This window comes from Manis javanica, chromosome 8 (assembly GCF_040802235.1).
Source record: "Manis javanica isolate MJ-LG chromosome 8, MJ_LKY, whole genome shotgun sequence".
Classification (NCBI taxonomy): Eukaryota; Metazoa; Chordata; class Mammalia; order Pholidota; family Manidae; genus Manis; species Manis javanica.
This window is the reverse complement of record NC_133163.1, coordinates 1,861,143-1,887,808: the sequence shown is the minus strand read 5'-3', so window position 1 is coordinate 1,887,808 and position 26,666 is coordinate 1,861,143. Positions and strand designations below refer to the sequence as shown.

Below are 26,666 nucleotides of genomic sequence, written 5' to 3'. Positions count from 1 at the left end.
GCCAAACCCACGTCCTAGTGCAGAGATAATGCTGGTCATAGGCCCGTGGGGACTCAGGGGCCGCTAAAGGCTGCAGAGAAAGCAGGCAGAAAAGTGAGCCTGGGAGAAGGCATGATTTGTGTCCCCTCCATCAGGGGGTCCAGGCAAAGGCTGCTTCCTGGGCCTGCTCAGCGTTCTGCAGTGCACAGGGGCCATCAGGGCTCAGAGCCAGATGGGTCAGCCCCTCAGTTGGAGCCCTGAGTCAGGAGGCTGGCACCCTCCAGGCCCTGCCAGTGCCCTGCTGGGTGTGGGGCTCCCAGGAGGGGACAGGTGTCTGAGGTCCATTCCCCTCTGGGACCCTGCAGGGTGTGCCTCGTGAGTGGGGCCTCCTGGAACTGTGGGTGCAAGGGTGTGCCATCCAGCACAGACTCAAGGCCTGTTGGAGGGGCCTCCTCATCAAGAGGGGCCCTCGCCATGGCTACCGCCTGCTTCTCTCTCTGCAGAGATGGGGCTGGGCCCTGGGGCTTCATACTCCCCTGGGTCCCCAGCCCCAAGTGCTGGGTTCTGTGCCTGCAATGGACAGGGTGGGAGGGAGCTGCCTGGAGAGGCTGTGAGCAGCCTGGTGGATGACTGGCATGTTGAGGCTGTGGGCCGCTGGCTGGGCTCCTTCAGGAAGCAGCTGCCACAGGCTTGGGGCGCCCAGGGGAAGGCAGCGGGGGGTGGGGTGGGGGGTGCACGCTGGCCCGTGAAGTCTTCCAGAGGGAGAAACAGGCCCCAGGACACAGAGCTCAGGCCAGAGGACAGAACGGCTGGTGGGCAACCAACTCAGGATGGCCGGTTGGGAGGGGACAGCGGCCTCGGTGTGGCTGGGGTTGACAGGCAGACAGGCCCCTCTGGGAGGCTGCCGGGACGGGCACTGGCACTGCCCAGCACCCGCCCTCACGGCCTGCTGCCTCCTCCTGGCAGCCGGGGGTGGGCGGTGAACGGCCTGCAGGTCCTGCTCCGGCCCTGGAGGGGCAGCTTTTCCTGGGCTTCCAGCTGTGGCACTGGGACGCTTGGGAGCTGCTGCACAGCCCCCCTAACAAGGGCTGGAAGAGAGGATAAATCGCAGCAGCCTGATTTGCACGTAATTTGCTCTTTTGTGGAAGCGCTGAGGCTCTTAAAAGCCGTGGTAAATGCCTTTAAGGGAATATGACAGCTCAAGCCGCGGAAAATCAATAGCCTCAGTTCCCTGTCAGGCTTGCATTAAGGGACCCTCTTTGCTGCATTGCGCGATTTAATGTCATCAAAATCTGCTCAGAGGGTGGCCAGACCCAGCTCGGCCGTGGCCGTGGGCTGTCCACTGAGCAGGCCTGATGAAGAGGGCAGGGCGTTGTGGGGGGCAGCAGGCCCCTCCCAAGGCCTGAACCCAGCCTCTGGAGTGGAGGAAGCCTGGGGGCTCCCGCCCATCCACCCACGGCTGTGGGGCCCCAGGCGCCCTTGTTCTCCCCAGTGCGAGGAGGAGACGGGTCCTGCGGCCCAGACACAGGGACCAGGACGGCCCACTCACGGCAGGCACACGGGCTTGGCTTGCCGAGGATGGCTTCCCTTGGCCGTCTGGGCTTGGGGCTCAGGACAAGCCAGGTCCTCCCAGTGACCGGCCTGTCTCCCTCTCTGGGTGGGTGCGTACCCCGGAGGGGAGCCAGGAACCTCTGGGGGTCAGCTGGTGGCCAGGGCCTCCAGGAGCCCGGGTGTCTGGCTCGAAGTCACCTGGCATTCAGGGAAGAATGGTGGGCCGTGACCGAGGGCTGCTGTGATAAAACGCCGCTGCCGGGCAGCCCGGACAGCACAGAGTTGCCGGCTCAGCACTCTGGAGTCTAGGGGACCGAGATCAACACTGAGGCCCTGCCTGGCCGCCTTCTCTCCGCATCCTCCTGCAGTGGCCCCTCTGTGCCTGTCTGTGTCCCCATCTCCTCTCCTTACCAGGGCCTGGTCATGGCCGAGCGGGGCTGCCCCAGCGACCTCCTGGTAACCCCTGAGCTCTGCAAAGCCCCCGTCACCAAAGTGCGTAACGTTCCAAGGTCCTGGGGCTCGGGATTTCAGTGTGTAAACGGTGGGGCACAGCTCAGGCAGAGCAGGTGGGGAGGCAGATACTCTCCCTTCAGGTGGGCGCGGCTGGCCCCGGGCGCGCCCTCTGCGGGCTCTACTCGGCCCCACCTCCGCCTCCGAGCCCAGGAGTCTCTGCCATGGGGCAAAGCTGCTTTACCAAATGAGACCCGGCTCCAGGGCTCCTCCGGCTCCGGCAGCCGGCACCCCCTCCTCCTCAGGGCTTGGCACCTCGCTGTCGGCATCGTCCCTCCATCGGCCGAGCCCTGCCAGCTGCCAGGGCCCACGCAGGCTCCTTCGCCGACATGGTCTCATACAGCCCCCTGTACCCCATGAGAAAACTGGCCGCTGTGGGCAGAGTCCTGCCGTGAAAACCCTTCCAGGGAGAGGGGTCCGCCCTGGGACCAGGCCTGGTGGGCTCAGAGCTTCAGGACCTCCCCAACCCTCTTCCAGCTCAGGTAAGGCAGGGCCCTCCCAGCAGGCCCAAAGGGCAAGGCTGTGGGTGGGGGCCACCCTGGACCCCTGCCAGGACCAGGTGAGCTCAGCCCCCAGGCTCAGTGCCTGTGCCCAGCCTCACCAGCCAGACAGAGAAATGAGCAGAGCCATTAATGACTTAAGCTGCCTTCCCGTTACCCACCAAATAATGACCAGATTAAATTGTGATCTGAGTTTCATAATAGCAAATTAAATATACATAAAAGTATACTTTGATGATTTAAAGTTTTAGAAGCAGAAATGAGCCAGCTGCTTATTCAGGAGCTGTTTAAGAGCATTTATTCCCCATGGGACCTACCCCTAGGGGGGCAGAAGCTGCTGGGAGGGTGAGGCAGCCCTTCTTCTGAGCTCAGAGGTCCTGTGTCCAGGGGGTAGGTGCCCTGGGGAATGGGGTGCTTTCTCTGGGTAGCAAAGAAGGTCCCACTCACCCCCTGGGTCTGCTCAGGGGAGTGACGGAGAGCTGTGGGGTGTCGGGGTGGGGGAGGTGGGCCACCCTCCTACAGCACTGATGGGGCCTTGCTAGCAGGGGCCACAGCCTCGGTGTCTCATAGGACCTGCAGACCAACCCTGGGTGGGGGTGCTCTTACCGCATGTCAGCTGGGAAACCGACGCTCAGAGGTAGGACAGACCTGCCACCCTGGGAGACCAGCTGGACAGAGGTGGGGCCAGGATAGGACCCAGGCCTGGCCAGGCCTTGAGTTCACCTTCTCTCCTTGCTTGGGGCACCCAGCTTCCACTTGAAGGTTGGAGGGAGGGTGTGGGGGGGCCTTTGGGAGGGCCTGTGGGTTCAGGGTGCACTTGCCCAGGGGCCAGGTGAGCGAGGCCTGGGGGGCAGTAGGGCATGGGGCACCTGGAGCTTGTGCTGGAGTGGGCTGGGGCCTGGGGCGGCTGGCCAGGGGCATGGTGAGGGTGGGAGTGTGCAGTGATGGTTCTGGGCTGGGCACCATCCCCAGCTTGGGTAGCTGGAGTGGGGGCCCCAAGTTCTGGGTCCTGTGTGGTCCTCCGGTGGCCGGATCGATCCAGGGGGCAGGAGGATTGGACTAGGCCTGAGCCCTGGCTGGGGGGTGGGGTGGCTGAGGGCACTGGGCGAGGGCACAGCCAAGGGAGGCCAGAGGCAGCTCTGGCAGGGCAGGCTGGGGTTCTGGGAGAGGGGATGTGAGCCCTGGGGAAGGAGGGAGGGGGGTAGGCAGGAATCCCTGCCAACAGGGCAAGAAGGGCGCTGCTCCTGGCAGAGGTCAGCCCCGGTGTCCCGAGCTCCCTCCGGTCTTCCCTCGGTAAGACAGCCTGCGCATCTGTCCGCCCCCCACAGCCCATCCATCCATCCATCTCTCGCCCACCCATCACCACCCGTCTGTCCACCCACCCACCTGTCCATCCCTTCCTTCATTGTTTGCTAAAGCCTCTGTGCAGATGCCCCTCGGTCCCTGATGTGGGGGGCTGTGGCTGGGGAGCCCCTCCTTAGACCAGCTGCCTGCGGTGTTGCTGGGCTCAGGCCTGCAGACACCTGTCACGATGTGGTGGGCGACCAGTGGTGGCTCTCTCACGCCCACTTGGGGCTGCCCCAGGCCGCAGAGAGGGCCTCTGTCTGCAGGCACTTCCAGCTGCGCCCCGCTGTGGCCCCGGCTCCTTTCTCCCCTGCCTGTCTCTTGTTCCCCATTAATGTCCCTGCCCCCGTAGACACCTTAAAGTGGGGCCCAATCATCACATCCCACGTAGGCTTGGCTCAATTTGCCCTCAATTTGCAGGCAGCCCTTTGCCGGGCCCTTTGTCAGGCCTGACTGCCCCATCAGAGGCTGCGGCCCGCCTGGTGCTGGGAGGGGGACTGGCTAGCACGGCAGTTTGGCGTCTGCCGCTGGGCTCTGATTAAGCCCCTGCTGACGAGTGCAGCTCTGTGTGGGGGCTCAGCTGGTGGGTAGGCAGGCAGTGGGCAGAAGCAGGGGCCTCCACTCTGTGCACCTGCCTGGCCCCGAGCTGCCTGTTGGGATCACAGCCCCTGGGGACCTCAGGATGCCAGCTCTCAGGGAGCCGCCTTGGCCCAGGAGCACCTTTCAGGGCAAACCGGGTTGCTGTGGGCTGCAAGGCCCTCTCAGCCCCCAAGGTGGGCGGCACGGAGCCCCTCACACGAGAGCTGCTGCTGCGCCTGGGTGTGGCTCGTTCCTGAGCAGCTGGGCCCACGGTTTCTTGGTTTCTTGGCAGAGAAGGAAGGCTGGCAGGGCTCAGCAAACTGGTAGGGGGCCTGGTAGGGACAGGCCTCGAAGGGTAGGGCACCCTGTGCCCCAGCCTTCCCAGTCGGCCCTCCTTCCCCTGACCACGGGCAGCCACGCCTGGAGCCGTGCCAGCTGCTCCTGCCTCCGGAGGGGGCTGCATCTAGTGGCGGGGCAGAGCCTCCACCCGGGTCCTTGTCTGATGCTGGTGCTGCAGCCAGGCGGGGCCCAGAGAGGGGGCCTGGGCTCTGTGGCCCCTGCGCAGGGGCCGGCCCTGCTGGCCCTGCTCTTCCGGATGGCCCCATGCCACGGGAGCTTCCAGTGTGTCAGGAGATGCCAGAAATCTGGGCTTTGATCTGAAATCCGTCTATGAGTGTCAACAATGCGTTCGATGTTTTAAACTCAGTGTGGTGGGGAAGGATACATGAGGAAACACACCAGGGTGAGCGGCGGTCACCTGGCCCTGGAAAGGGGTCAGCAAGTAAGCATAAAGGACCGCACTGAGACAGAAGGGCATCGGCGTCCTGGTGTGAGCCCCCACCGTGCGGCTGTGAGTGTGGGTGTGTGTACCTGCAGGTGTGATGTGTGTGGAGGTCCTCATGTCACTCTTGCCTTACCCCATCTGACGCTGTGCTGGGCTCAGGGGACCTGCAGTTGTCAGAGGTGCCCTGTCCATGGAGTGGCCATGTTCAGGGGGTACAGACAGGTGCCTCTGAGGTCACCAGGATGGGCCAGGTGGGGCAGGTGGCTCTGAGGAGAGGGTCTTCAGCACTGTTGGGGTCACTGAACCCTGGAGGGGGCTCCTGATGTGGGCTGCACGTAGGCAATTTCAGACTTAATCCCAACAGCCTGGGGGCCGCAGGAGCCGTGCTCATCAGCTGTGAGGAGCAAGCAGCAGCCCCCTGTGTGCCTGTGCATCACACTGTGGGCTTAAGGGGCTGGCCCCTCGGGATTCCAGAGCAGCGCCTCTGAAGGGGCTGGGCAATGCCATCTCCTCCTGCAAGATGTGCTGGGATGCCTGGGTTTGCTGGTGTGTGTGTGTGAGTGTGTGAGTGAGACAGATGCCGTTGGCAGCCTTGTAAGCCCCACTGGCCACTGGCCACTGGCCGCCCCAGGTCCCTGCAACTTCAACGTGACTCTAGGAAGAGAGGAGACTGATGGGAGGGGCAGGAGAGGGCCAGGAGGGTCAGAGCCGAGGGGCTCCAGGCGGCCGAAATCCACCCTTGGCCATGCAGGTGGGAAATTGAGGCAGACCAGAGGCCAGGAGATGGACGGGGAGGGGAGTGATGAGGGCCAGGCCGAGCAGAGGGCGGGGCTGCGCCCCGTGGGCGTCTTTTCACAGAGACCTAAACCCCACCAAAGCCGGAGGCATGGAGGAGAGGCGCCTAGACTGGCCCCTCCCCTGGCCCCATCCCCACCCCTGTGTAGCGCTCACGGGCCGCTAAAATATGGGTGCTCAGGATGCTATTAGCCGGGGCAGCTGCAGTTTCCCATTCAATCTGCTAAATTTATGCTTCTGGGAAGACGCACTCCTTTAGCCAGAGCCGCGTGACGTCCATGGAAGCTGTGGGACGCCTGCTTCCCTGGTGTCCGCGCGCGTCAGAGGCTGAGTGCCGCCTTCACAACCCCCCACCCCACCGACAGCTCCGAGCTGGTGTGCCTGGGGGTGTTGCAACGTGGGGTGCCCGCGAGCCAGCTCGGCCAGAGAGCACCCGGCCTGGAGGCAGGGCACTGGTGCCTCCAGCCTTTAAAAAACGTGTGGTAAAATACACCTCACATCCTGCCTGACACTCTAGCCAGTGTGAACGCGCAGTCCAGTGACATGAAATACATGCACAGCATTTCACAGCTCCTGCCATCGACTCTGTCCCCTCTGACCAACCCTCCTTCTCTCCCTCCGCCAGCCCCTGGTGACCTTCATGCTACTTCCTGTCTGAATTTGATGACCCCGGGAACCTCACAGGAGCGGAGTCATGCAGTGCGTGTCCCTTTGTGTCTGGCTTACCTCACTCAGCACGCTGTCCTCTAGGTCCGTCTGTGTGGGAGCCTGTGTCAGAACTCCGCCTCTCACTAGGCTGAGCATCTTCCATTGCATGGACACACCGGTTTGCACATCCGGTCATCTGGCTGTGGACGCCTGGGAGGCTTCCCCCTTTTGGCTATTGGGAATAATGCTGCTGTGAACACAGGTGTGCAAAGCACCTGCGTTGCATTCTTGCGAGCACATGCCTCGGAGGGGAGTGCTGAGTCATAGGTAACTCTTTGTTCGCCCTGTTGAGGCGTCGCCAAATGGTTCTCCTCGGTGGCCACACCACTTGGCATTCCTGATGGCGGCACACGGGAGTTCCCGCTTCTCCACATCCCTGCCAACGCTCACTTTCTGTTTTTCTGATAGAAGCCATCGTAGTGGGTGTGAGTGGGATCTCATTCTGGTTTTGATTGCATTTCCCTGGTGATCAGCAATGTTGGGATCTTCTTACGTGCCGTGGACCATCTGTAGACCAACATGGAGAAATGTCTGTTCAGGTCTTTGCCCATTTTTGATTCAGGACTTCCAACCTTATTGAGGTCTTTCTTCCTCAGCCATAAAGTGCAGGAACACTGCCAGGGTGGGGGTCGCTGGTCTGGGCTCAAGGTGCAGGGGCCATGCTGAAGGACACGGGGTCAGGGCTCTGGGAGGCTGAGGGCGTTAGCACTGGGGTGATCTCTTGGGAGGACAGGTATGAGGGATGGCAGAGCCCTCTGACCACAGGGTCGTGGGTGGCCCCAGGTGCTGAGGGCGCCCGGGGCCAGCGGGCAGAGAGCATGGCATCAAGGACTCTGTTGCAGGGCTCAGCGGGGAGCTTTGAGCAAAGGCGTCCTGGGACTCGCCCTCCTCCCTCCAGGCCCAGAGCTATGCTCTGCCAACTGTTCACTTGGGAACGGCTCCTACGCACCCTGGCTGTGCCAGTACCTGGGCCACCCACAGGGAGCCAGGCCAACTGGGCTCCTGACCCCATGGGCCCAGTCTTAGGTTGTGCCACCCAATTTGATGGGCACTAGCCACCAGTAACTACTACAATTAAAGTGAAATACAATGCAATAAAATCAGACTTCTGCTTCTAGCCAAGATGGAATCTTCCCTCCTGAATTAAGCAAGAAATGGGCAAAAGTACATGAAAAATCCAGTATCAAGATGCGGGGCATCAGGCAGTGCAGTATGGTCAGAGGCTGGGGACCAGTGAGGAGGGCCCCCACCCCAGCTCCTGGCAGAGAGCATTTCCAGTCTGTGCAGCAGGAGACAGAGAAGCAGGCAGAGCCTGGAGATTCACCGGGAACCAGAGGGAGCGGGGGAGGGAGGTCAGGAGGTGACACTGTGAGGCGGTGAACCGGAGAGCAGGAGCTGTGCACGGGAGCCCCGGGCTCGCAGAGGTTCCCTTGCAGGGCTCAGATGGCTCGGGTGAGGGCTGATCAGCACATGTGAGTGACAGCTACCCGAGGCAGGGGGGCACCACTGGAAAGGATCAGGAAGAATATGGCCCGGTGCCCAGGGACAGCACAGGCCCGGCAGTCGGTCTGGAAGCCCCTAGGACCCCTGAGCTTTGGGCAGGGCCTTCCTTCAGCACGAGGGACAACAAGCCCTAGACTGAGCACTGCTCCCATCCTGCCTGAAAGAATCTTGAAAGCAATACTGATGTGGTCAGACTATTTCCAAGTGACTTAACTGCATCACAGAAACAGCTCAAGAATCCAGCACCCAATAGGATAAAATTCATGATGTTTGGAACCCAATAAAAAATTCACAAGCATGCAAAGAAGCAGGAAAATATAACCCATAATGAGAAGATAAATCACCGAAACCAACCCAGAACTGGCACAGATGTTAGGATTAGCAGACAAAAGCATTAAAACGTTTATTACAACTGGATTCCACATGTTCAAAAAGTTAAGCAGAGGCAATGGAAAATGAAAAGAAAAACAGATCCAAATTAAATTTCTAGAGATGAAAACTGCAACATCTAAGATGAAAAACAGCAGATATGATTAATGGTGTGTTAGACATTGTGGAAGAAATGATTAGCAAACTGAAGACATAGCAATAGAAATGACCCAAATGAAACATAGAAAGAAAACATTTATTCAAAAGTGAACAGAGTATCCGTAAGCTTTGCAAGACCTTCGAGTGGCCTGATATGTTGAACTGGAGTATCTGAAAGAGAGGAGAAAGACAGGAGGAGACAGAAAAAGCACTAGAAGAAATAATGGCCAAATATTTTCTCTGTATGATGAGAACTATAAACACAGATACAAGAAGCTCAAGGAAGGCTAAGAACAAGAAATATGGGGAAAAAAACAACTCAACACCAAAGCACATCTTAATCAAATTGTTTAAAACCAGTGATAAAGACAAAATCTTAAAAGCTTCCAGAAAAGTAAAAGAAAAGATTCATGTCATGGAACCAAAGTATGGAAGACAGTAGACCTCTTGTTGAAAATGCCAGCCGGAAGGTGAAGCAGTGTGTTTAAAGTCCTGAAGGAAAAAAACAAACAATGAATCTAGAATTCTATACCCAGTAAAAATATCTTTCAAAAACCAAGGCAAAATGAAGACTTTGACATACCTACAAAAGCTGAAAAAACTCAGCAGAAGACTGCACTGCAAGAAATGCTGAAGGTTGTCCTTCGGGCAGCAGGAAGATCATACCAGACGGACATACGGACGCACATACAGGAATGGGAACAGCTGGTACTTTTTTGGTAAATGAGTAAGGTTTATTTATTTTGTACCAACTTATTTTTTGCCAGTTACAAATATTTACAGGTAATTGTTTAAGCAAAAATGATAATAATGTTGCATGAGGTTTACAACATTTGTGAAAGTAGAATGCATGAACCGACAGCACAATCTTTGAGGCGAAGTGGAAATATCCTATTGTAATGTGACCATATTGCACACGAGACAGTGTGATGTCACCTGAAGGCTGATGGTGAAATGTTAAAGATGTGTGTGCTATAAACCTTAAAAGGATCAACAAATTAGTAAACAAAGAGCCATAGCTAATAAGCCAACAAAAAGATAAAATAGAATTGTAAAAATATATTTAATTAATCCAAAAGGAGGCAGAAAAAGAGGAAAATGAGAAAAATGGGTGGGATAAATAGAAAGCAAATAAGATAATAGACTGAACCCTACCAATAATACATTAAATGTAAATGGTCTAAAGATCCCCAAAAAGAGACAGATGGACAAATTGGATAGAAAAGCAAGGTCTAGCTATGTGCCATCCATAAGAAACACATTTTGAATATAAAGATACAGTAAGCTAAAAGTAAAAGAAATAGAAAAGATATACTATGCTAATAGTAATCAAAAGAGCTTCGCAGTGGCTATATTAACACCAGACAAAATAGATTTCAGAGCACAGAATATTACAAGGGATAAAGAAAATTGTTTCATGATGATAAAGGGGTCAGTTCATGAAGAGGACATAACAACACTAAATGTTCATGCACCTAATAACAGCTTCCAAATACAGGAAACAAAAACTAATAGAACTATAGGAGAATTAGACAAACCCACAAATAGAGACAGAATTTCAACACCCTTCTTCCACAACAAGTTGACAGAAGATCAGTGAGGCTAGAGATGACCATTGATGTCACACTGACAACACTCTTCACCCAATACCAGCACAGTCCTTCTTTTTAAAAATGCATGCAACTTTTACTATGATAAACCATATTCTGGGCCTTAAAACAAGTCCAAAAATATAAAAGGGCCCAAGCTGTAAAAAGCATGTTATTTGACTACAATGGAATTAAATTGGAAATGGAAGATTTCTGGTAGATCCCATGAATTTGGAAATGAAATAACACATTTCTTAATAACCCATGGGTCAAAGAAGAAATCAAAAGGGAAATCAGAAAGTATTTTGAACTGAATCAAAATGAAACATAGCAAATCCCACAGAAAATGTGTGGATTTAGGCAAACCACTGCTGATGGGGATATTCATAGCATCCCAAATGCTTACAGTAGAAGAGAAGAAAAATTTCAAATCATCGACCTCAGCATCCACCTTAAGAAACTAGAAAAAGGAGAGCAAATGAGAACCAAAGGAAGGAGAAAGGCAGTAATAAAGATCAGAGTGAAAATCAATGAAATTGTAAACAGAAAAACGATAGAGGAAATCAATGAAACCAAAAGCTGGTTCTTTGAGGCGATCAATACAAACAATAAACCTTTAGCTAAGCTGGTAGAGGGAAAAAGAGACACATTGCCAACATCAGGCATGAAAGAAGCGGCATCAGAACTTAATATTATTCTGTTAATATTAGCAGGATAAGGGAATATTGTGAACGACTTTATACCAGTAAATTCAACTACTTAAATGAAATGGGCAAATTCCTTAAGGACACAAATTACCCATGAATGTGAAGGATGAACAGGTAGCCTGAGTGCCTCGTAGCTATTAAAGAAGTCGCATTTGTAGTTAAAAACCTTCCTGCAATGAAAACCCCGGGCCTGCTTGGCTTTATTGATGAATTTTACCAAATGCTTAAGGAAGAAAACAGCGCCACTAACGAATAATGATACGTGGATAGCAAATGAGTACATGAAAAGACAGGGAGACACAACTGCCCCCGTTAGGAAGGTGACGTTGAAGACGGATCTCACCAAGTTTGGGAGAATTTGGGGGGGCTGAACTCTCAGATCTTCTGGAGGGAATGTAAAACCACGCAACCACTTTGGAGAACAGTTTGGCAATTTATCAGACCATTAACCACACACCTGCTACGTGGTCGAGCCGTTCCATGTGTCCATGTAATTGTGCATGAGTGTGAGTAGCAGCTTTATTTATAACAGCCCCAAAATGGGAACAATCTGAACGTCCACCCCCTCAGTGGATGAATAAGCTGCGGTATGTCCAAACAGGGGACTCTACTCAGCAAGGGAAAGCAATGGACTTTTGGAAGGCGCATAATGGACGAATGCCAATATACCACGTGAAAGAAGGAAGGCAAAAAACAAAATGTAATTTATGCTGCCATCAAGAATTTATATAGAATCCTAGAAAAGGCACAATGGTCTATAATGGCAGAGACTGGATGTTGCTGGGGACGGGGATGGGGACGGGCGGATGAGAGCGGGGGACGAGGGGCATGAGGACTTTCGTTGTGTGTCAGGTGTGTTCATTATCTGTACCTGACCTGGATGATCATACGTATGCTGTATACACAAGTTAAAACCCATCAAATTGTTTACTGTAAACATGGATAGCTTAGTCTCTATCAGTTATTCCTTCAAAAAACTTTTACATAAAATAAAGTTTTAAAAATCAGCCCCCACAGTTGTAATAGCCACATGCCGAGGGTGCACGGCCACAGTGGCTGGTGGCATCCAGATTTGGCAGTGTGGATAAAGAACATTTTTACCCTTGTGGAGACATGTCCCAGACAGTCCCTTGGAAAGGAGGCTGCCCACGATGGAACACCCAAGGCATCGTGGTCCGGCAGGGAGGCGGGAGGGGCCTCGGGGGGGTGCCAGCAGGGATCCCAGGCCTGGGCCACCCTTGGTGGAGAGACCCCATACCCAGTGGTGATGATGCCAGCCCCATGGCAGTGAGGGGGCTGTTCAGGGGTGGCTGGGGCAGAGGCGGAGAGGAGGTGGTGTTGCCAGAGTGGGGCACAGATGCTGCCCTTAGAGGTCAGGCAAGGAGGTCATCCAGGGAGCCTCCTCCATCCTGGGGACCCTGCCCCTTAGGAGGAGAGGCTGAGCCCTGGCTGGGACTCTGGGGGCCTGCCATCCTGCACCCCACCACCGTCTCCCTCTGGGGTGGGCCCAGCTCTGGGGGTCCAAGGTCTGCACGGGGTGGTGATGGTCACGGTTTAGCCACTGGACCTTGATGTGGGGACAGTGGGGAGGAGCAGCTGTGGTGGGGGTGGGGTGGGCCTGTGGGGAGCCTGACCTGCAGGCCGAGGGGCCAGAGCAGGGCCAGCTGGGCTGAGTAGCGCAGCCCAGAGTGTGGGCGGCCTAGGTGAGGCACGTGGGGCTGATGGTGTCCCCTCTGGGGCTGGCCTGGCCTTTGAATGTCCTCCATGTGGAAGAACTGATGGTCCTATCCCTGCTTTGTCCCTTCCGTCCCTTGGGAGCAATTGGACAAACCCATGAAAACTGAATGCTTCTGATTGCAGAGGACAGGCCGTGGCCCAGGGACACATTGGGACTTGCAAGGCCCAGGTGATAAAAACGTAGTAAGTTCCAGCACAAGATATATTTTATGAGAGGCATGGCGTGGCTGTGTGTAGCTATGCTCGCAATTAATTAACTTTCACGCCGTTCATTAAGCTCCATTATTTACTAGGCTGGGTGCCGCACACCCAGGCGAGGCCCTGGAAGGGAAGGCCCGCCTGGGGCTGGAGCCGGGCGGCCCTGGAGCAAGGCCCGCACTGCCAGCTCCCCGCGCTGGCTGGGGCTCGCCCCCCTCGGGCCCCGCGGGGCTGCGCGGCGACTCACGGTGGGGCAGCTGCGGTTTTCCTAGGCTCATTCCTCTTGTGATTGGAAATAATTGTATTTGCAGTTTGTGCAGAAATTCTGCAACATATCGATTTTTCAATTACTCAGGGAAGAAAACGAGAATGAGATGGAGAGGGTGCTCGTTCTGCGAATGGCTCCGAGCCGGGCCCACTGCCGCAGGTGACCCCAGGTGGCTGGCCGGGCAGCCGTCTCAGCAGGGGCCCTGGGAGCCTGTGACCCGGAGACATCACCCCAGGGCCTCGGAGCCACAAGCGCCCTTTGCCCGGCTGAGGAAACTGCGTGGGGAAGGGCTCTGCCCCGGCCTCAGTGCACCTCCACCCTGGAGTCCCTGGCTGAAGGGCCGCCTCCCAGGAGAACACCCCTGTGCTCCCCAAACACCCCCGGAGGCCCTTGTTCAGGGCTGGGCCCGGGCTCTGTCTTGACGCGAATGTCTGAGGTCAGGACAGGTGAGACCTCTCCCAGATGGCCCCTTGGAGCCCTCTGGGAGGTGAGCAGCTCAGGTAAGGACGAGGGGGCTGGGGACGCTCTGCCAGCCCGTGCCCAGCCTCGCCTACCCCCAAGGTCCAGCCCTTGCTGGCCACCATCGTGGGCCTCTCTCTGTGCCCTGCCGGAGCATTTCAGCCTTGGCCAGGGTGACCCCTCCTCTGGGTCCTCCCAGGGCCGTCTGTCCTGTCTGCTCCCTCCTAATTTTGGAGTCTTGTTTCTGGCCTGGCAGGCACAGAGCTGGGGGATGGGTGAGGTCATGGCAGATTGAGGAGGGTCAGGACAGAGGGTGTAGGGGACCTGCCAAGTGGGGGTGTGGCTGGGGACCCGGCAGCCCTGGCCAAGAGGGCGAGGGAAGATGGGCTTGCCAGCAAGCCTTGGGTGTGCTGGGCCGGGCAGGGGTGCCGGGTCAGGAGACCAGCATTACAGCTAGAGGGGGCTGCAGGGGCCTGTCACCCGCTCTGCTACTCCTGTCCCAGAGTCCGGGTCCCTGAGCCTGTCCTGGCCCAGGGCCGAGATGAGGCAACCTGGGGATTGGCAGCACTGGGAGGGTTCAAGGGTCCCTGGCTGGCCGGGAGGCTGGGCAGAGTAGCCTGGGGGGCTTCCTGGAGAGGGAGGTACCCCAGGCAGACTTGGAGCAGGGGATTAGGTGGGACCAGTGTTCCTGGCTGCTGCAGAGAGTCCAAGGGTGAGATTCGGTAGCACCTACCTGTGTGGTGGTGGTGGGGGGTGCGGTGCTGGCAAACTGTTTGCAAAACTAACGCCCTGTGGGAAGCTCCGCCGTAGTCCATACAGGATTTAACTGAAAAATCGAATGCTTATTTTCTCTGAAGGTGCCCTGCTCATTTCTAAGCCCACATAAAGCTTTGTGGGCAATCACATTCCCTGGTGTTTTCTTCTTTAAAGAAGGGGAAACCACACAAAACAGAACACACAGCACAGCTGCCAGCTGGCCTCTGTCACAAGGAACCTCCTGGTGTCCCTGGGGTGGAAGCGACACTCCCTGGGCTTGGAGTGCCCTTGGAGCTGACAGGCAGACACGGCCCCGGAGGTGAGAACGGGGTCTTCTGGGACCTGGTGAGCTCACCCTGGTGTCTGACACCTGGATTCCAGGTGTCCTAGGGGCAGAGTGGGGCCAGGGCCTGGCTCCCTCCGCTCATGGGTGGGGTGTGAGGTCTGATGGGCCTTCAAGGCCCAGCTGGGGTCTGCCTGGTGGCTGTCAGCTGCATGGGACCCCCACTGTTCAGCCCCCCGAGGGCTGGCTGTGCTGGGCCCCTGATACGCAGTCCAGCCCTGGGTGCGGGTGCCAGGTCCCTCCTACGGCTGGCTGGGGACTCGGTGTCACCCTGCGCATGTTTTCGGAGCCCAGGTGGGCTGTCTGGTGGGGGAGCCCAGCATGACTTGCCCCATCCACAGGGAGGGCCCTGGCTTTGTGCCACGAGCACCGGGCAGTGGGAGTCCTGGGGGAGGCTTCTCTGGCCATGGGGAGAGCCCACAGGCTTGGGTCCTGTTTCCTGGCAAGGCCCCCACTTCAGAGTGCCCCATATCTTGTTTCTGTTTGAGTTTGGCCTCAGCCCAGACGGATCCTGGGGATGGCAGTGAGGGTGAAATGTCTGGCTTGTGTGGTGGGGGCCTGGCAGCTGCAGGAGTTCAGGGAAGGGCCCTGGCCTGGCCACCCCAGAGAGAATGGGACACACAGGTGGCACTGGGGCTGGGGCTCTGAGGGACTTTGCCTCCATCTGGGAAGGGCAGGGGCCCAGCAAGATCCTGTCCTCAGACAGGGCCACTCTTCTCTGGGGCACGGTGACTCCACACACACCTTTGCAGGTGGCCAGGGCCAGGTGTTTCCTTGTGACAGTGGGCGCACCCACCTGCCCTGGAGCCTGCCCTGATGGACCTGGAGAAGGTCCAGGGGGCAGGCGTCAGCTGTGACAGGCCTGCTGTCCCTACGGATGGCTCCAGGCTCTTGGCCGCCTTGGTGTATATAGCCTGTTCTTGGAGCAGCAGGGATGGATGAGGCTAGGAGGCTGGCCTTGTCTCTCTAGGAGGTAGGCACCCTCCCAGGCCCCACCCAGGCATGTCCTCATGCCAGGCAAGGCCTCTGCCCGGCGAGCCCCATTCCTCTTCTCCTAGGCCCCTCATGGAAGGCACAGCCGAGGGGCTGAGGCTGCCGGGTTGGCCGTGTTTACGGACCCAGCAGCCTCCTCTGACCAGTGGAGCCGGCGCTCTGACCTCCTGGCACACCCTGCTAACATTCACCCTCCTCTGGGGCTTTCCAGCCAAGGCAAGAAGGGTGGGCTCCGGTCTTCTGATTCAGCCCCTTCCTCTCCCTCTCAGGGGATGTCCGCCAGTCCCTGGGGACAGAGGGGCAGCTGAAGCTTCCTTGGGATGGGCCGGGTGGTCGGTGGGGAACAAAGGACAGTCCTTCGTAAAGGGCAGGCTGGGGGCTGGGTCCATCCCCTGACCCAGAGCAGAAGGGGTGGTTCCCAGTGGGCTGCCCTGGATATGTGGGCCAAGGGCAGGCCAGGTGGGGTATGGGGGTGAGGGGGTGGGCAGCATGGAGGCGGAGGGGGCACTTCTAACTTGCCCTGTGACTACCACCATCCCTAGACCCTGCCTGTCTACACCTCTTTGGAAGAGAGGGTAAACTGAGACCCAGAGGGCAGTGGTCCAGAGAGGGAAGGGACATGCCCAAGGTCACACAGCAGGTGGGATGTAGCCCCCCACTCCACCGCCCGCGTCTCCTCCCTGTGGGAGGGAAGTGACTGAGGGCTGAGGTCAGGGTCTAGGGCCGGACAGACACTTAACACGTGCCCCAGGCCACTGTTCACCCGCGTGGCCATGCGTGTCAGCCAGCTCGTAAATCACGGAGCAGGTAAAGGATTTAATTTCCTCTCGCTCGCTTCCATGTTCTTGCTGCCTCGTAAATCATTGCCATTTATGACTCTCTCTTCGGCACTTTTGCGATGGCTGATAATGGCTGAGTAAGTGGCAGAGAGGATGAATTCTGCAGCAGGTTTTAAACAAACACACACGTTGGAGCTGTAAATAACTTTAAGCAGAGTTGGGGTGGGCGCTGCCTCACAGGTCACCCAGGAAAGGCTGGCTGCCCGGGGTTCTGGGCACCCTCTGCCTGCCCTGGGGGTGGGCAGGGTCCAGGGTGGGGAGGAGGGCTTGCTCCAGGGAGTTCTCTAGTCACGAGGAGCTGAGACCCACTGGGGCTAGCGTGCATGAGTGTGTGTGCAGCCTGTGAATGTGCACGTGCTTGCATGTGTGTGAGCACATACATGTTCAGGACACGTCCCTGCAGGCTCCCAGCCTCTCTGAGAGGCACAGCCAAGGGCAGCCATTGCACTTCTGTCTTGGCGCCCGTCTGTGGGATGGTCAGCTGCACAGAGCCTCAGAGCACCGACCTCCCCAGTTACAGGATCCCTTGTTCAATGGCTGAAAGGGGCAGGTTGGGAGCCCAGCCTGCTCCCTTGCCCAACCCTTGCACCCCCAGGGGCACCCCTATGCTGCCCTAAGCCTGGAACCCCGGCCACCCTACCTGCTGCCAAATGTCCCTTCAAGCTCTAATGTCGGGGCTCCTGAGGGCCCAGCTGGGGAGGCCAGACTGGACTTGATGGGCAGATCCTATAGAAAACCCGGGGGCCAGAAGCAGGGGCCCATGAGGGCATGGGGGCGGGTGGGAGGACTGCAGAGCCCCGGGGTCAGGCTTCTGGTTTGGGGGACAAGGTGGGAGCCACTCTCTGTACTGGTCAGGGGGCTGACAGCTTCTCGCCATTTCCCAGGGTCCCTCCCCCACCAGGACCATTCTCTCTGCAAACAACAAAGAGCGAGGGGGGCCTCGGGCACATCGCACACAACACTTACATGCGCATGCACACGCACACGCGCACGCACACGCACACGTGTACACGCTTTCCAAACAGAAAGTACCTCGAATGTTAACCATCGCTTTGTTTGAAGTCTGCCAGATCTTCAAACACGGTCCTGGACTGTGCCCACCAGGAGCTGGGTGACCCCATGCCCACCACTGTGTATTTTCTGCTAAAACTTGATTTGCCAAAGTGGGCTGGAGCGCCTCCTCATAAAGCCATAAACATAATTGATATTCTCAGCATTTGGAGAAAAAAATATGAGTATTAAAGATACACAGTATACCTCATAAAATTCTCCCATATTTCTTCTTTATGGTAGGTCCTAAAATTGGCAAAATAAATTCCCTAAGACCCATTACACTTAAGACAGACCGTGTTTTGGAGCCTCTCACTGCTGTGCCGCCTCAGTCTCCGCACGGCCGTGGGCTGTTTTCCCAGAAACCTGCTTAAAAGGGCAGTGATTGCCGTGTTCTGGTCTCGGGCCGTGGCCGATGCCAGGAGGTCTAAGCTTAGCGCTGGGGGAGCTCTTGTCTTCCTCCAAGAACATGAAGTGCCTGTGACGCCCCGCGCTGATCCTCCGTGGCTGAGCCACGCCTGTGATTCCCTGGGGACTGTCTCCCGGTGGGTCTGAGCGCCTGCTTCTGTCCCTTCTGCCCCCAAAGCCCTGCACTGCCTCCTCCTGGGTGGGTCAGGGGCCTTCCTGCCTCAGTTTCTTGGCCAGGCTCTGTAGGTTTGATTCAGAGGGAGAGTCACAGCCTGTGATTCATATGCACATTTTTCTTTTTTATTGTATTTTTCCTTCCTGAGACTCCAAAGAGCAGGGGACACATTTTAAAAGTAACTTTTAAAACCAGCTTCGCCGCAGTATAATTTACATGCAATAAAATTCATGCCTTTAAAAGAAGTAAATGCTTTGTTTTGGAACACTTGCAGATTTGCAGAAAAACTGGGAAGGTATTAGAGTTCTCCAGTGCCCCAAACCGGTCCCCCTCTTCTAACCGCCTCATGTAAGCGACGTGTTTGATGCAGTTAATGAACCAGTAGGGAGGGGTCGCGGTAACTGAAGGGCCTGCGTGACTGGCCTGTTTTTAGCTTCTGCCCCAGGACCATGTCCAGGGCCCCTGTGACATTTAGTCACCATGACTCTTCAGGTCCTCTGCGCTCTAACAGCATCTGGAACTTACCTTGTTTTTGGTGACCTTGACAGTTTCGAGGACGGCTGGTCAGAACATTTTGTAAAATGTTCCCCCATCAGGATTTGTCTGACATTTTTCTCACAGGTATTCTGGGGTAGGGATGGCCACAGACATACATGCCACCTGCATCGCATCATACAAATCTGACATGTCTATGGTCCAGTGGCACAATCGGTTAGCGCGCAGTACTTACACAAATCTGACGTGTCTGTGGGTGTTGATCTGGCCGCCTGGCTGAGGTGTGCCGTCACATTTCCACCGGAAAGCGGCTCTTTCTCCTGTCCACACTGTCCTCTGCGACGGAGTCGCTGCCCATCCCACGCCTATGGGGTGAGGCGTTACGCATCTGCATTAATCACTAGGGATTCTTTGGTAGGGGAGATTTGTTACTCCTCCGTTATTTATTTACTCAATCATTCATTTTATCAGTATGGACCCTGGGTATTCATTTGATACTTTGGGTTAAAATCCAGTATTACTGTTTATGTTGTTGCTTAAATTGTTCCCGTGCAGGTCTCTGGGAGCCCTCCCCGTGCACCCCTATGTCCTGGATGTGTGCCTCGATCCCACTTTCTGATGCTTCAAGACGCTCCGGCCCCTCCTGCACCTTCAGTGCCCAGCCCTAGGGTCATCTGTTCCCCCAGGGGCCCTGGCTCCTTTCACTGGAAAAGTATTAGAAATTACTAGAAACCGAGATCTGGGGGTGGGGCGCGCGTGCTGCTGGGCTCTTTGCTTCTGGGCCTTCCCGCGACAGAGTACACGCACTACCGCAGGCGGGCACACACACCTGCTGGCATTTCCTTGGGCGAGGAACCGGGTCACGGGGTCGTGGAGGCCGAGCGGGAGGCCCGGGGAGCCGGCTGCTCAGTCTGGGTCTGAGAACCTGCGAACTGATGGTTTGAGTCCCTTCTGAGGACGGGGGAGGAGATGGCGGGCTCCTCAGCGAGGTGCGGACGGGTGAGTTCCTCCCTCCTCCGCCTTCTGTGCAGGTCAGACGCTCAGTGGGCTGGACGAGGCGCACCCACCGCGGGGAGGGCGGCCCGCTTCGCGAAGCCGCCCCCTGGACGCGAATCTCACCTGGAAGCACCCGGCAGCCGCCCCCACGAGCAATGCTCCTTCCGGGCCCCTGGTGGCCGGCAGGCTGACACCACGGCCACCGCCCCTCTGTGCCTACGCCAGGCTGCACCCGCGCTCCTGCCCAGGTCCCCGCCCCAGCCCGCATGGGGCATTCTAGCCCCCTGCCTGGCTTTCTCGAGCTTCTCCGGCCCCGCCACCACCGTCCACCGACCTCTTTGTGATGGGCAGCGTCCGTGCACCGCAGCATCGCGTGGCTCCCCTGTCCCTGCGCCGGGGAGACGCCCCGCCCGGGCACAGGGCATGTCACGCGGGTGCCCCCACCCTGCAGACCCTGGTTTCTGAAGCCTCTAGGGCGGCACCTTCCCTGTCGCCTCCGCTGAGGTCGTTCCGAGCATTCCTGCAACGGTTCCGGTTCCCTTGTCCCAGGCTGGACTTCTTCCTGGGAACCCCCAACCTCCTAAATGATTTTTTAAAAATTGGCGTATATTAAGGTTATCAAGGTCCACACTTCTGCTGGAAGGTTGAACGGGTTGTGACAAATGCTTCGTGTCGTGTACCCACCACTTTGGTGTCATACAGAATAGGTTCAGTGCCCTAAAACCCCCTGTGCTCTGCCTACCCGACCTCCCCCCACGCCAGCCCCACACTGGCAACCGCAGTCTGTTTACTGTCTCTGCAGTTTCGCTATTTCCAGAATGGTGCCCAGGGGGACTCACCCAACAGGCAGCCTTTTCAGACTGGCTGCTGTCACTTAGCCATATGCATTGAGAGTTCATCTAAGCCTTTTTGTGGCTTGATCACTCAAAATTAATTAATTTGTGTCACTGAATATTATTCCATTGTATGGATATACCAGGACTTGTTTTATCTGCTCGTCTGCTGAAGAGCATCTTGGCTGCCTCCAGTTCAGGCGGTTATAAATAAAGCCGCTCTAAGTATTTACATACAGGTTTCTGTGTGGACATAAGTTTTCAGATCAGTTGGGTAAATACCTAGGAACTCAACTGCGGATCATATGGTGGGTCTTCTGTCGAGCTTTGTGAGGAACTGCCAGGCTGCCTTCCAAAGTGGCTGCACTGTTTTGCATTCCCACCAACAATGAGTGAAAACTCCTGTTGCTCTACATTCTCAGTAGCAATTAGTATTGTTGATTTTTTTGAATCTGGCCATTCTAACAGGCGTATAGTGGTATTTCCTCACGTGGCCTGCCTTTCCCTAATGGTAAATGGCATGGAGTACCTTTCCATGTACAAATACCACCATTTGTTGATATTTCTTAGTGAAGTGTTTGTTCAGACCTTTCCCCCATTTTTAAATTAGATTGTTTATTTTCTAATTGTTAATTTTTAAGAGTTTTTTTTATCCAATCCTTTATCCAATGTGTGTTCTGCAAAGGTTTTTCTCCCAGTTTGTGGCTTTTCATTCTCTTAACGGTGTCTTTTGCAGGATTGGCGTTTTTAATTTTAAAAAGTCTAACATTGGTTTTTTTTCTTTTATAGACTGTGCTTTTGGTTTCGTAACAGAAAAACTCATCATCAAATTGAAGGTCACATAGGGTCTGTGTTTTCTTCTAGAAGTCTTATAGTTTTGAGGCTTACTTTAGGCCTAAGATCCGATGAGGTCATTTTGGTGAAAAGTGTCTTTAGTCTGTGACTAGATTCATTTAAAAACATTTGTATATGGATGTCCAACTGTTCCACACAATCTGTTGCCGAGATCGTGCTGTCTCTGTGGGACTGCCCCCACCTTTTGTCAAAGCTCAGAGGACAGTATTCGTGTGGCTCTACTACTGGGCCCTCTGTTCTGTTCCATCCATCTACGTATCTGTTCTTTTACCAACATCATGCTGTCTGATTACTTCAGCCTTATAGTAAATTTTGAAATTGGATAATGTGAGTCCCCTATAAAACTGTTTACTGGGATTCTGATTGGATTGCATTGACTTTATAGATCACATTTGAAAGAACTGATATCATAATGATATTGAGTCTTCCTATCCATGGGCATAAAATATTTCTACATTTATTTAGATCTTTTTTGACATATTTCATCAGAATATTATAGTTTTCAACATATAGATCCTATATATACTTTGCTAGATTTATACCTAAGTATTTCATTTTTGGGGGTTCTGTTGTAACTGATATTGTTTTCTTAACTTCAGATTTCAAGTGTTCATTGCTGATATACAGGGAAGCATTTGACTTTTATATATTAACCTTGTATCTTGTGACCTTGGCTATACTTACTCATTAGTTCCAGGAGATAGATGATAGATAGAAAAATGGATGGATGGATAGATAGACTTATTCACACATACATCGATTTTTGAATATAGAAATATACCTGGAATAAATCCCACTTGGGCATAGTGTATAATTACTTTTATATATTGTTGCATTTGATTTTATAATATTTTGTTGATGAGTTTTGCATCTATATTCATGAGAGTTACTGTTTTTAGTTTTCCTTTAGTGGCTCTATCTGTTTTGGGATCAGGGTAATGCTGGTCTTACAGATGAATTTGGAATTATTTCCTCTGCTCCTTTTTTTCATGACAGATTGTAGAGAACTGGTATCTTTCATTCCCTGCATGTTTGGTAGAGTTCACCAGTGAAGCCATCTGTGCCTAGTCCTTTCTTGTTTTGAGGGTTATTACTTTGACTATCATTTCACTTTCTTTAACAGATATAATGCTATTCAGGTTATCTATGTTTCCTTGTGGGAGTAGCACTTTGTATCATTCAAGGAATTGGTCTGTTTCACCTTATATGCTCGAACGTGTGGCTGGAGAGCCGTTCATAGTGCTCCTTCGTGATCCCTGAGTGTCCGTGGGGTCTGTGGTGAAGTCTCCACTTTCATTGCTGATATTGATAATTCATCTCTCTTTTTCTTGGTTAGCCTGGCTAGAGATTTATGAATGTTATTGATCTTTCCAAAGAACCAGCTTTTGTTTCTGTTGATTTTCTCCATTGCTTTCTTGTTTCCAATTTCATTAATATCTGCTTGAATTTTTATTATTTCGTTTCTTCTCTTTGCTTTGGTCTTCAATTGCTTTTCTATTTCTAGTTTCCTAAGATGAAAGCTTAGATTATTTATTTTAGATCTTGCTTCTTTTCTAACATATGCATTTAATACTATAAATTTCCCTCTGAACACTGCCTTTGCTACATCCCACAAGTTTTGATAATTGTCATTTTCACTTCCATTGAGTCCAAAATATCTTTAAATGTCCCCTAGGACTTCTTGGGCCCAGGTATTATTTAGAAGTGTGTTGTTTAACTTCCAGATATCTGATGATTTTCTAGCTCTTTTATTCTGTTATTGATTTCAAGTTTAATTCCATCATATTCTGAGAACATATTCTGAGATTTCTATTATTTCAAATTTTTTACAATGTGCCTTATGGCCCAGAATGTGCCCTGTCTTGGTGAATGTGAGAAGAATGTGTATTCTGCTGTTGTTGAATAGAGTACCTTAAAAGTGTCGATTGATCATTGATAACAGAAACGATTTCCTTACTGGTTTTCTGCCTGCTTGATCTATCAGTTGCTGAGGATGGGTGTTGAAATCTCACCTGTAATTGGGGATTTGTCTGATTCCATTGCAGCTCTGTTGGCTTCTCCCTCACCTCCATCAGCTCTGTTGTTTAGGAGGCACGTCAGGATCTCATGAGGTTAAGGCCGTGGCAGCTATGGGGAAGCTCAGTAAAGTGGCCCAGCCCCTGTGGCTTCCCAATCGCCAGCAAGTCCTTTTCTTGGCTGTCGGCCAGTGACTGTTTACGAGACTGTGCAAAACAGTGGCAGCTAGAAGTCTGCCGGTGGACTTAGTTTCTTTTTCCCAATAACCCACCCTCACTCCAGTCTCACAGGGACTTGTCTAGCGTCAGGCTTGGCCAGGTGACTTGCCCTGGCTGATGGAGTGAGTGGAGACAGAAACTTTAAGAGCTAGCCTTCTCTGCCGTGAGAACGAACAGTCCTGCTAAGAGAGATCCCTCCAGCCTGAATCCCGATGCACAGAAAATGCCCAAACCAACCTGCAGTCAACACTAGCCTGAGTGAGAAACTTCTGTCGCACACTGTTCCGACGTGGAGATCACTGCCGCCACAGCACAGCCTGCCGCGAGCTGACGGACAGGGAGAATGGCGCCTTGAGCTCAGGCGCTGCCACGCACAGACCTCAGATCTGTGGCATTGATTGGCCTTGGGGTGGGGGTGGGGGGAGCAAGGGGTCTGTGATTTGAGCAGTGGTGAAATATTTGGCAAAACTGTCCCCTGTGATGTCTTGGAAGGCAGAAAATACAGAAGGTTGTGGATTTAGGTAGAGAGGTTGGGAAACAAAATGCTGCTGGTATGTCTTGATTGGATATGAAATTAGGTGCCACAGGAAAGAGAAGACTTCAGAGAGAAACTGGTTTTCAAAAGTGTTGAAAGAAGCAACTATTTCTTATCTCTGACCAATAGAAGATAAAACTAGAAATGTTTCACTACCCAGAGGCCAAGACTCAGGCTGGTGGCAAGGACAAGATCAAGAGGTGGCCACCAGACCTTCTGTTATGACCTCTGCATAGACTAAGGTGGCAGTCCAGGACATTTTTTTATAGGCAAAGATTTTCAAGAAGAGAGATTGAAGGCTCTGCTCTTCTGATGAAGCCTAGGAAGTTCAAGATAGTTGTCAGAACATCCAGAGAGTGAGGTGTATCTCCAGAAAAGCCATGGGCACAGAAACAGCCTGGAATCCAACAGTCACAAAGCCAGTGCTAAGGGCTTGGGCAGTCAGCTTCAACTAACAGGGACTGGGAAGGTGTCAGACTGGAGACTGCCTCTGGGTGTCATTAGCATGGATCCCACAAGGAATAAGGCCTGTGCAGCAGACCACAGCTGGCCTACCACCTACACAACACATGGGCAAGAAATAAAGTTCTGTGGTGTCAGGCTCTGAGATTCTGGGGATGCTTGTTACCACAGCATCAGCTGACTGATACAGACCGTGCCCTCACTTTTCTCTTAGAGGTCATCACTAACCTCTCAGTGGGCAGGTGTGGAGGGCTCCTCTCTTCTCCTCCTGCCTCCTCTTGGGTTGGTCACGCTGCTGTGGCCTTGCAAGTATGTCTGTACCCCTCTCTGCTGTCTCTGCATTTAACATATTTTTAACAAGGGGAGAAATTGTTTAAAGAAGAGCAAGGACCAGAGAAGACCCTTGCTGGGTGAACACCCTCTTGGTGTCCCGGGAGGCCTGCACAGCATGGGTGATGTGAGCAGCCCTCCTGGGATCCCAGGTGTTCTTGGCACCCACATTCTTTCTGCTTTAATGAACCACTCTAAGTCTTCAGTTAGAGATTTTGTGCATTTATGCATTAAATATGCATCTTTTAAAATACTTTACAAATTTGAGGGCTTCTCACATATTATTCCAATCCTCCAGCTATCAGAGCAATTGGCATATCATATAGATTAAGGAAAAATTACTTTGGGGGGAGAAGGCAGTGGAAGATCAAACGCTTATCTGTACAAATAAATTCAGTGCAATCCACAATTAAGCAGCATTTGACATTTAAAAAATATTTGATCCATGTTTTGGCTTCCAGAGCTGCTTAAGGGAGCTGCGATGTGCAAATTACATTCAAATCAGGGTTAAATATAGTTCTCAGAGAAAAATTGTATGATTTAAATTGCCTAATTATTTTGGGGAAAAATCTGTTCTCCAATAATTAAGAGAATGAGAATTTTTGGTTTTTTGGGGACAGAGACAGAGAGACAGAGACAGACAGACAAACAGACAGATTAGATATAGCTATTTCTCACCTTGGAGGCCTGGGGGAATTGTGTCTACACAGGCCTTGGGGTTGGGATGGGGACACCCAGGTGGGAGGCCCAGGCAGGGGAGGGGTCTTCCGGACCTGGCTCCAGCCCAACCCTCTGGTCGGTGGCCAGGCAGCCACGAGCGCTTAGGAACCAAAGTTGGCAGCGTGGTTGCCAAACCAGGGGGACGGCAGCCGTGCCAGGCAGAGAGCAGGCGCCAGATCTGCCTGGCAGGGCCGGCCAGCATATGGGAGCACCCAGGCTGTGGCCAGATGCCTTGGGAGGGGGACTTGGCAGTGCTGAGTGCCAGCAATCTGTTAATTAGGTGATATTTCTTAAAAGTCACACAGAGGGAGGGGCGTAGATGGCAGTGTGCCTTCAGGAAAACTCAAATCATGGCAGTCCCCCTTCCAGGCCAAAGGAATGAGGGGGTGGGGGACGCTGGTCAGGGTGCAGCAGGCCCAGCTGAGGCAGCCTCTGAGCCCGCCTGGGCAGGGGGTGTGAGGCCTGGGCCCCTGCAGAGGGGCTCTGAGGCCCTGAGTCCTTGCCGTGAAGTCAAGGATACTCGCACCAGCTCGTCCGCTGAGGGTGACCACAGGCAGGGCTGTTAGGAGTCCGTCTGGGGCCAGAACCCCGGCCCTGGCACTGCTGTGTGGCTGAACAGTGACTGAACATCTCTGAGCCTTGGTCTCCACGGCAAATGGGCGGGCATGGACGCAGGGTGCGGGCTGTGGGGGATCACTTTAACGGGGTGCTGCTTCTCTGGCAGGTCACCGTGTGTCTGGCACACAGCAGACGCCCTCTCCATCACCCCAAAAATCTCTACTGAGACCTGACTGAGATGCTAGGCACCCTCAAAGCATGGAGCAGAGATCCCTGCCTCCCTGGTGCGGGCTCAGATGGTGACAAAGAGTGGGATTGTGCAGGGAGGGGCCCCAGAGGAGCCCC

The 26,666-nt window shown here is 54.0% G+C and overlaps 1 long non-coding RNA gene across 5 annotated transcripts in view; it reads left to right on the top strand.

Moving 5' to 3' along the window:
- LOC140850680 (uncharacterized) overlaps positions 1-26,666 on the top strand; it is a 109,434-nt gene that overhangs the window by 1,410 nt on the left and 81,358 nt on the right. The window lies entirely within an intron of this gene.